The sequence below is a fragment of the Jaculus jaculus genome, chromosome 12, assembly GCF_020740685.1.
Source record: "Jaculus jaculus isolate mJacJac1 chromosome 12, mJacJac1.mat.Y.cur, whole genome shotgun sequence".
NCBI lineage: Eukaryota > Metazoa > Chordata > Mammalia > Rodentia > Dipodidae > Jaculus > Jaculus jaculus.
Window position 1 is genome coordinate 28,867,669 of NC_059113.1, and position 11,182 is coordinate 28,878,850.

At 46.4% G+C, this 11,182-nt stretch overlaps 1 pseudogene; it reads left to right on the forward strand.

The window, feature by feature from the left end:
• The first annotated feature begins 647 nt into the window (after positions 1-647).
• Positions 648-5,909, forward strand: LOC105944815 (annotated as a pseudogene).
• The last annotated feature ends 5,273 nt before the right edge of the window (positions 5,910-11,182 follow it).

Sequence of the window (11,182 nt, forward strand, 5' to 3'; positions counted from 1 at the left end):
TAAGGCCTCCACAGACACTGGTCTCAGAATTCCTATCCTCCAGAACCATGAGAAATAAAATCAATTGTTTATAAGCACCAGTTTATGATGTTTTGTTATTACAGCCCAAATAGGCTAAGTTTCTTTGAACATGTGGGAAATAAATTACAGTTTATCACAGCCTGGATATACATGGAGTCTGTATGCATTAGAACCATCTGAAGAAATTTAAAATATACTGTTACCCAAGCTCCACACCTAGGGGTAAACTCCCCCTTTTATTTTTATTTATTTATTTTTTTGGTTTTTCAAGGTAAGGTCTCACTCTAGCCTAGGCTGACCTGGAATTCACTATGGAGTCTCAGGGTGGCCTTGAACTCACGATGATCCTCCTACCTCTGCCTCCCAAGTGCTGGGATTAAAGACGTGCACCACCACACCCAGCCCATTTTTTATTTTATTTTATTTATGTTTGGTTAAAATTCCCATTTTTAATCAGTCAAGTGAGGACCCAGATACAAGTCCCACTTGGATTTCCCTAGATGATTCTAGTATGTGACCATAAGTGAGAATCTAAAAAACATCTCTAAGCAAGCAAGCCTGGCTGAGCATAATCAGAGAGCAAAAAGCCTAAGACCTTGGACTCACCTCTCCTTCCTTCCCCCAAAATGCTCAGTGGCAAATTTGACACAGCCCAGACCCCTGGGCCAAGCTGGAAAAAGGTATGTTTTTATAGTACCCACATTTGACAGATTAAAACCTGAAGTGGGATACTGTTTACAGACATCTTGCTGTTTTTCTGTGCTTTCATTAGCTGAAAGGGCACTGTCCCTTTCCAGAGGCCACAAGGAGGCCACAGCAACCCTGATTATACTAAACAGAAGCATTCCAGGGCCCAGGAAGAGGCATACACCGGGCTGGCTGCTCATTTTCATTTCAACTGTTTCTAAATAATGTCATTAGATTCAGAGTTCATTTCTCTGGAGCATGTGGACTCTCCTAATATGTAAACCACCTCCAAGGTGAATTGTCTCTTGGAGAAAGCTGTTTCCTGTTACTGAGGTTGCCTTCATCTTACTCCATCACACAATGGGAACTCACCACAGTGCCATAGTAAATAGGGTAATGTAAGAGCCTGAGGTGACATCATCTAACCCATAATACCCATGTGACCTTAGGACCAACAACATTGGCATCACCTAGGAATGTGTTAGGGATATAGAGCCTCAGCCGGTCTTATAATCTGCATTTTCACACAAATCTATGTTGCACATTTAAACTCAAGGAACACTGGCCTCAAGCTCAGTGTGTTCCAGCATCTCCAGACAAGTTATTTAAAAACTAATAATGTTGGATAGGGGACATGACTCAGTGGGTAAAGGGCTTGCTGCACAAGCAAGAGGATCTGAATTCAGATCCCCAGACCACATGTAAAACCAAACTTGGCATCTGAAACTAGTGGGTCACCTAACTTGGTATATGCAAGTGAACAATAAGAAAAACCCTGCTTCGCCGGGCGCGGTGGTGCATGCCTTTAATCCCAGCACTCGGGAGGCAGAGGTAGGAGGATCACCATGAGTTCGAGGCCACCCTGAGACTCCATAGTGAATTCCAGATCAGCTTGAGCTAGAGTGAAACCCTACCTCGAAAAAAAAAAGTGGGGGGAACTAGAGGGATGGCTTAGCGGTTAAGACACTTGCCTGCAAAGCCAAAGGATCCCGGTTCAATTCTCCAGGACCCACATAAGCCAGATGCACAAGGAGGCACATGCATCTGGAGTTCATTTACAGTAGCTGAAGGCCCTGGCATGCCCATTCTGTCCCTCTCTCTTTCTCTCTCTCTGCCTCTTTCTCTGAATAATATAAATAAATAAATAAAATATTTTTTTTAAAAAAATGCTTCAGGGCTGGAGAGATGGCTTAGCAGTTAAGCGCTTGCCTGTGAAGCCTAAGGACCCAGGTTCAAGGATTGATTCCCCAGGACCCATGTTAGCCAGATGCACAAGGGGGCGCACATGTCTGGAGTTCGTTTGAAGTGGCTGGATGCCCTGGCCCACTCATTCCTTCTCTGTCTCTCTCTCTCTCTCTCTCTCTCTCCCTCTCCCCTCTTTCTCTCTCTGTCTGTTGCTCTCAAATAAATAAAAATAAGACAAAAAAATTAAAAAAAAAAACAAAAACAAACAAACGACAGGTCTTTAAAAGAAACTGCTTCAAACAAGAACACACACATATCCATCATACACACACAAAGGTTTCAAAATAATAAAATGAGACCCCCTGGGGGTGTGGATTTTTTTCAAGGTAGGGTCTCACTCTAACTCAAGCTGACCTGGCACTCACTCTGTAGTTCCAGGCTGGCCTTGAACTCACAGTGATCCTCCTGCCTCTGCTTCGGGAGCGCTGGGATTCAAGGCATGTGCCCAGTTTAAAATTAACAACTTCAAACCTTTGGGGTAAGGAGGAATAGAAGGCACATCAAGGAAACATAAGAATCAAGATGATACACTCTTTTTTATTTTTATTTTTTGTAAGAGAATACCCATAAGCAAATTTATGAAGCCAGGTGAAACCCCTGTGGGGAGACGGGAGCGAGCTGCAGCTAATCAGTGTGCACCAGCTCAGGCCTGCTGGGACAGCAGTGCCTTGTGAGAAGCATGGCATCACCTACAACTTACTCTTTGTCTATTAGTGCGTACATGGTACAGAATGACGCTTTCAAATATGACATTTTTATACATGTATATCATCATTCTTTTGCTTACATTGACCCCCACCTATGACTTACTTCTTCAAAAAAAAAAAGTTTCACCTGAACCTATTGCTTTAGTCCTTAGTTTCATTTTACAGAAAATGCAATGGCATGGCAGAAGAGGAGCCAGAGGATGGGGAGGAGTGCTGTGGAATGCTTTCTGCCAGACATGAGATGGCTGCTGCATTCATGAATTCATAACAGCTTGGTTACCGGCACAAGACTGGGCCATGGGCTGGAGAGATGGCTTAGCGGTTAAGCGCTTGCCTGTGAAGCCTAAGGACCCCTGCTCGAGGCTCGATTCCCCAAGACCCACGTTAGCCAGATGCACAAGGGGGCACACGCATATGGAGTTCGTTTGCAGTGGCTGGAGGCCCTGGCGCGCCCATTCTCTCTCTCTCTCTCTCTCTCTCTCTCTCTCTCTTTCTGCCTCTTTCTCTGTCTGTCGCTTTCAAATGAATAAATAAAAATAAACAAAAAAATTTTTTAAAAAGATTGGGCCATAAACATCTCATCATGGGTGGAGGAGGGGCTCATAAGGTGCCATCCCTGCATCAGGAACTATTGGCAGTTAATGGTTGTTCAGGGAAAGGGAGAGATTTTCTTCAATGGTGTAGCTACTAGAAAACTGTCCATGATCTGATACAGAGCTCCCCGTCAATCCTCACAAAAGCAAGCCTAATTAAACTCAGGGCATCACACACACACACAAAAAAAAAAAAAAAAAGAAAAAAAAAAAAAACCTAGACATCCAGGTAGAAGGGGACTAACTTGGAAGAAGGGGTCCAGTGGAAGGGAGGAGACAAGAGAAAGTAATGGAGAGTGAATAATATAATCAGCATACATTATATTCATGCATGAAATTGTCAAAAATAATTAATTTTTAAAAAGCAGAGATGATCTTTGAAACCATGAACTCAGACGCCAATGTTCACAGTTTAAATTGGTCCATTACACCACCTCCTGACATACATAATAGTATATCTTGAAGCTCACACTACATCAATATGTACAAAATTTAATTATTTTATTCCATATTTTGGCTAAGCCAGAATCCATTAAAACAGCTTATTAATAATGATAAAAGAAAGGATGACAAGAATAGAGGAACAAGTGAAAAACACCATGAAAAGATGGGCAATGCAAATTGTGGGCTATTCTATAGAACACCTAACCTGAACTCCTCAAAAAGTCAATGTCATGTGAGAATAGCCACATCAAGCCAGTCGTGGTGGCACATGCCAATAATTCCAGCCCTCCTGAGGCTGATGTAGGATAGTGAGTTCAAGAACAACCTGATCTACTTAACTCCTATATCAAAATGAGAGACAGCAAGAGAGTACAAATGTTGAGGTTATTCTAGATTAACCAAAACCAATGAGACCTGAAAAGCAAAAGTAAGGTGTAAATCTCAATTAAAAAACAATTGATAGGTTGGAGGGATGGCTTAGCAGTTAAAGGTGTTTGCCTGCAAAGCCAAAGGACCCAGGTTCGACTCTCCAGGGTCCACATTAGCCAGATGCACAAGGGGGCACACGCATCTGGAGTTCATTGCAGTGGCTGGAGGCCCTGGAGCGCCCATTCTCCCCCCCCCCACCCCATCTATCTCTCTCTCTTTCTCAAATAAATAAATAAAAGTAAAATAAAACCATGAGCCCAAATAAACCTTTCCTCCTTTAAGTTGTGTCAGCTAGGTATTTTGTCACAGTGATGTGAGAAGTAATTAATACAGTTATCATAACCCTTCACATAGAGAGGAAGAGAGGAAATAAAGTCCATAGATCAACTACTTTACTCCTTCTCTCTAACTAACCCACAATCATGCGATTGGCGAGCAAGAGACCCGGCAACATGACAGAGTACAGAGTGTGGGCAGCGTGAGCTAGAAAAGCCAATTTCCTAGGATCAGGCCTCGCTCCCGACAGGAGTTTGGAGGAAGTCCCCATTTCTCACTTCTCAACGCCTTCATTTCTCATTTCATAAAACTGAAATTACAATTACCTGCCTCCCAAAGGGACTGAGGTTTCTCTAGTTAAACTTTGTAATTTTGATTTTTTTGGTTTTTTGAGGTAGGGTCTAGTTCTAACCCAAGCTGACCTGGAGTTCTTTATGTAGTCTCAGGCTGGCCTCGAACTCACAGTGATCCTCCTACCTCTGCCTCCCAAGTGCTGGGATTAAAGGTGTGCACCACCAACACCCAGCTAAGTTTTGTAATTTTTACTTTTTTATTGATTTATTTTTCAAACGGAGAAAAAGACAGAAATAATGAATGGATGAATGGGCATGTCGGGGCCTCTTGCCACTGCAAACAAACTCCAGATGCATATGCCACTTTGTGCATCTGGCTTTACATGGGTCCTGAGATGTGAGTTGGAGCCATCAGTCTTTGCAAGCAAGTGCCTTTAACCCCTGAGCCATCTTTCCAGCTAACCTTTGTATTTTGAGCCTGAAAATCATTATTAAAACCATGTTGCAAGCCGGGCGAGGTGGTACACGCCTTTAATACCAGCACTCGGGAGGCAGAGGTAAGAGGATCATTGTGAGTTCGAGGCCACCCTGAGAGTCTCCATAGTGAATTCCAGGTCAGCCTGGGCTAGAGACTCTACCTTGAAAAACCAAAAAAAAAAAAAAACAGTTTGCAAATATCAATACATTCATGTGGATGCCAGGATGGGCCTTTCACAAATCTGGGTATAGTATTAAAGGGGTTTAATAGAATTCTTCACGGGTTCCTGGTACCAATCAGCTGGTTGGGGTATTTTTGCTCTACCAAAGCAGAAATTGCTTTCTGCCTCCTTGGGGTCCCGTGGAGACCTGTTATGGAGAACAGGACTTCTAAAAGGCAAATGTGTCTGGAAGGCTCTGGTGCAAGGCTATTGTTGCTGGCTCTAAGCACGGTCTCCTGAACCAAAGGGAGCACACGGCTATTCCTAAAACTGAAGGTGTTTATGCCCGAGATGAAACTGAAATCTACTTGGGCAAGAGACTTGCTTATGTGTACAAAGCAAAAAGCAGCACAGCGACGCCTGGCGGCAAACCTAATAAAACAAGAGTAATCTAGGGAAAGGTAACTTGGAACCACGGAAAACAGTGGCATGGTTCGAGCCAAAATCTAAAGCAATAGTCCCACCAGGGCCATTGGACACAGAATCCGTGTGATGCTGTACCCTTCAAGGATTTAAGAACAGTGAATAAATAAGTAAAAGTGTATTTATGCTCTTGCAAAGAAAAATATGTGGCTGGGCAAGAAGAAGCTCTTAGCCGGGCGTGGTGGCGCACGCCTTTAATCCCAGCACTCGGGAGGCAGAGGTAGGAGGATCGCGGTGAGTTCGAGGCCACCCTGAGAGATTACACAGTGAATTCCAGGTCACTCTGGGCCAGAATGAGACCCTATCTCAAAAACGAAGAAGGAGGAGGAGGAGAGGAGGAAGAGGAAGAAGGAGAAGGAGGAGGAGGAGGAAAAGGTTCTTAATTGGGGGGGGGGTCATTTTTATTTATTTATTCGAGAGCAACAGACAGACAGAAAGAGAGAGAGAATGGGCGCACCAGGGCCTCCAGCCACTGCAAACAAACTCCAGACGCGTGCGCCCCTTGTGCATCTGGCTAACGTGGATCCTGGGGAATCGAGCCTCGAACTGAGGTCCTTAGACTTCACAGGCAAGCGATTAGCCGCTAAACCATCTCTCCAGCCCAGAAAGGCTCTTTAAGTGATGGTCTATGGCACTTTTTTTATTACTTGGCGTTTTGCAACAAGCGATGGCGAAAAGGCAGGCGGAGTCCCCGGTGGCGCCCTTTAGTGTCCCAGGTTCAGGGTCAGGATTCCTCTCCGCACCATCCCGGCGGAAGGACAGGGGATCCACCGCCCTCGCAGAGGCCAGTGTCAGCTTGCCATAGCCACTGCCGTGGGTACTGCCACCCCGGGGGCAGCCACCCCTGCTCCTTTGGCTACTGCTAGTGCCTCCGCTGGCCACCAGCCTTGCATCCCCGCCTCTTCCCAGCTGTCGCGAAGCTGGCCCCTTCCCCGCCTACCACTAAGCTCCGCCCCTGCTGCTTGTCCCTCAGTTATTGCCATTGTCAAGGCCATGTGGCGCTCACGGTTCGGCTTCTGCCACTCGTCAGGGCCCTGGGGTCCCCACGGCGCCAGTCGCTGCTGCGAGTGCCTGTGAGCCCACAAACCAAAGGTCACCCCGCAAAGCTCGCTCCAGCTGCCGTGCGCCTCACATACCCTTCCTCGCTCGGCCCGTCCCAACCCTGACCTGTTACCTATTACTAACGCAGAACCATCGGCCAGGGAGCGAAGACCGCCAAGGCAGACGGTCTGTTTGGGGCCCAAAGTTTGTTATCACCAGCGAAGGAAGTGAGGGGCTCTGGAGCAAGAAAGGGTCGGGGGGGGGGGGGGGGGGAGGCTGGGCACCATCTACTAGGAGACAGAGAAGGTTGCAAAGTCTTCTTGTGGAGAAACAGCAAGGAAAGGGTCTTACACCGCATGGTCATCGGGGTGTCTAGCTCACACTGTACAGGGTGTCAGGTGGGGTGCCTGCTTAGTGCTGCAGCCACATGTCCTGAACTTGGGGCGCTGGACTTTTGACCTCTTGGTTTGGGTCACCAAGTACTAGCTGAAACTGGGAAGCTGTTTTCTCCCAGCACAGGCAGGAAGGGCCTAGGAATTACCATAATAGATAGTGTTGTCGATTTTTGTTTGTTTGTTTGTTTTTGGTTTTCGAGGTAGGGTCTCACTCTAGCCCAGGCTGACCTAGAATTCACTATGTAGTTTCAGGGTGGCCTTGAACTCAAGGCAATCCTCCTACCTCTGCCTCCCAAGTGCTGGGTTTAAAGGCGTGCGCCACTACACCAGGCGGAAAGTGTTGATTTTAAGATCCCAGACCTAGTCTGAGATCGCCTTCAGGGAAGGGTAAACCTTAATTTCCCTAACGGGAGGTAACTTTCTAGGCAAGTTATAGTAGGGTGGGGGAGAGTTGGAGTGGGGGGAAAAAGTGTTTCTGGAATCTTTATACTTAAAGGATTCAAGGAACTTTGACAATAATTCTCGGTGGGTTGCCCCGTAGCCCAGTTGTTACGAGCTTTGAAGCAACGGAGCCTCTCCAGCCAGCAGCTCTCTCTGTAACTGACAAAGAGTTGACAAGTGCAGACCTGGCGGAAGGGAAAGCTAAGGGAGGTTCGTTTTAGGAAAGAAAGTAAAGCAGGATGCTCCCGAGTTGGGAGGGGTCATAATCTGCATGGCAACTTGGATCCGGGGGGTTTCTTATAACCTTGGGGGTGTAAATTAGGCATCTAGTTGGGATGAGCTTCACTGGTTAAGTTTAAGTGTGTCTGGAGGGCCTTAATCAGTTGGTAGGCCAGGGAGAAGCTTGCAGACTCAGAATAAGCCCACAAAAAAAATGTCCTAGAAGGGTAAAGCCTAAGGACCCCGGTTTGAGGCTCGGTTCCCCAGGTCCCACTTTAGCCAGATGCACAAGGGGGCGCACACGTCTGGAGTTCGTTTGCAGAGGCTGGAGGCCCTGGCGCGCCCTTTCTCTCTCTCCCCCTCTATCTATCTTTCTCTCTGTGTCTGTCGCTCTTAAATAAAAAAATAAAAATAAAAAAGTCCTAGAAGGAGGAAGAAAGTAAAACAGGGGCTGCTGTATAGTTATCTTGATGAATCAGGTTTAGGTTCAGACTGGAGTAGCTTTATAGTCTTCTGGGGGCTTTATTTGTTCATCTGTTTTGTTCTGGTTTGGTTTCGTTTTGGTTTTTCCTAGATAGGGTCTCGCTGTAGCCCAGGCCGACCTGGAATTCACTATGAAGCCTCAGGGTGCCCTCGAACTGATGGCACTTCTCCTGCCTCTGCCTCCCAAATGCTAGGATAAAAGGCGTGCGCCACCACGCCCGGCAGCTTTCTAGTCTTGCCAGGGCAGATTGGTATCTATTTTTTGTGGGTCCTGTGTCCTTAATGACCTAGAGACCTTGATCATAATGAGATTTTTTTTTTAAGAGGGGGGAAAAAGCAAATGAATTTTGCAAGTAGTTAAACTATGGCTCATTGCACAACTGGAAGTCAACTCAGCCCATTGGTCCAGGTGTCGGCCCCACCCGGCGCATGGCTCACGGTCTCTGACCCCTTCAGCGCAATCTCAAGCCATCACAACAGCCGCTCTGCCTGCCCTCAGGGCACCAGCCCCTTTCCAACCAACCTCCGTGGCCCATACTGTCAGAACATCAGAACTTGTGGAAAATAGTAGCAATGTGTGAAGGAAATAAAACTGGGGCATAATCGGTGTGTGTGACGGCAATAATGAGATTCCATTGCTCATTTTCTTCCTGGATCCAGCCTCCTTCTCAGAGGTTGGGGCTGAAGCCTTGTCCATAGAAAGACAGAATTCTAGAATAGGCAGAAATCCTGAAGATGATGTAATCCAGTGGTTTTCAAGTGTGGCTTCCCATCAGAATATGCTGGAAGGCTTGTTAAATATCACGTCAAAAGGACTTTCTGTGGAGACCAAGAGATGCTTACCAGAGACCAAGGAGAACGAACCGTGGCTGCACAGCTAGTTACTGTTTGCTAGAATTTGGATCTTGAATGTCCCCCAGCTTGGTGCTCTTAGAAGGCAGTGGAGGCTATAAATGGTAGAGTCTCATAGGTCAACTTCAAGTCCTTGGGGCCATGCCCTAAAAGACGACCGTGGCATGTCGCTCTCTTCTTTCCTCTTCAGCTCTTGACCATAAAGGAAACAAGCTTTCTGCACCATGAACTCCCACCATGATGGGCTACCTTGCCACAGGCCCCAAAGCCTCAGGGACAGCCCACCAAAACCTGTAACCTCTAACATTGTCAGCCAAGATAAGCCTTTCTTTTTGTTTATTTGATAGTGAGACAGAGAGAGAGTTGGGGGGGGGGTTGGGGGTGCACCAAGGTGTCTTGCAATTGTGAACAAACTGCAGATGCACGCATCACTTTTTTACATAGTTACTAGGGAATAAAACCCGGACCAGCAGGCTTTCTAACAAGTGCCTTTAACCACTGAGGCATCTCTCTAGCCCAAGCCTCTCCCTTTTTAAGTTGACAAACTCAAATGTCTGTGGGAAGATAACTGTGATTCCCAGTCACACATGATCTAATCAGTCCTATAAGGTGAATGCAAGGCCAAACTACAAGAGAAAGAAAGACTTCTGGGCTGGAGAGATGGCTCAGTGGGGAAGGCACTTGCCTGAAAAGCCTAATGACCCCAGTACCCATGTAAAGCCAGATGCACAAAGTGGCACATGCTTCTGGAGTTTGTTTGCAGTGGCTAGAGGCCCTGGAATTCCCATTCTCTCTCTGCTTGCAAATAAATAAATAAAATACAAAAACAAAAGACTTGGGGGACTGGAGGGATGGCTGAGCGGTTAAGCCATTTGCCTGCAAAGCCAAGAGACCTCAATTTGATCCTCCAGGTCCCACATAAGCCAGATGCACAAGGTGGCACATGTGTCTGGAGCTTGTTTTCAGTGGCTGAAAGCCCTGGCGTGCCCATTCTCTCTCTCTGCCTCTTTCTCTCTTAAATAAATAAATTTAAATTTAAAAAAAAAAAGACAGGGCTGGAGAACTGGCTTAGCTGTTAAGGTGTTTGCCTACAAAACTTAAGGACCCAGGTTCAATTCTCTAGAACCCACATAAGCCAGATACACAAGGTGGTACATGTGTCTGGAGTTCATTTGAAGTTGCTAGAGGCCTCTCTCTCTCTCTCTCTTAAATAAATTAATATATTAATAGATAAAAATTAAATCTATATTCTCCTACTTAAAAAAAAAAAAGAAAGACTTGGTTTGGAAAGATGGCTTATTGAGGCACTTGTCTGCGAAGCCTAAGGACCCAGGCTCAATTTCCCAGGACCCACATAAGCCAGATACACAAAGTGGCAGTGGGTGTAGATTTTGTTTGCAGTGGCTGGAGGCCCTGGCATGCCCATCTCTCTATCTGCCTCTTTCTCTCTCTCAAATAAATAAAATATTTTAAAAGAAAGAGGGCTGGGGCTGGAGAGATGGCTTAGCGGTTAAGCGCTTGCCTGTGAAGCCTAAGGACTCCCGGTTCGAGGCTCGGTTCCCCAGGTCCCACGTTAGCCAGATGCACAAGGGGGCGCACGCGTCTGGAGTTCGTTTGCAGAGGCTGGAAGCCCTGGCGTGCCCATTCTCTCTCTCTCCCTCTATCTGTCTTTCTCTCTGTGTCTGTAGCTCTCAAATAAATAAAAATTAAAATTAAAAAAAAAAACTTTAAGAAAGAGGGCTGGAGAGATGGCTTAGTGGTTAAGGCGCTTGCCTGCAAAGCCTAAGTACTAAATGTTTGACTCTCCAGGACCCATGTAAGCCAGACTCATAGTGACAAAAGTGCACAAGGCCACACATGCACCCAAGGGGGGAAGCACGCGTCTGGAGTTCGATTGTAGTGGCTGGAGGCCCTGGTGTGCCAATTCTCTCTCAC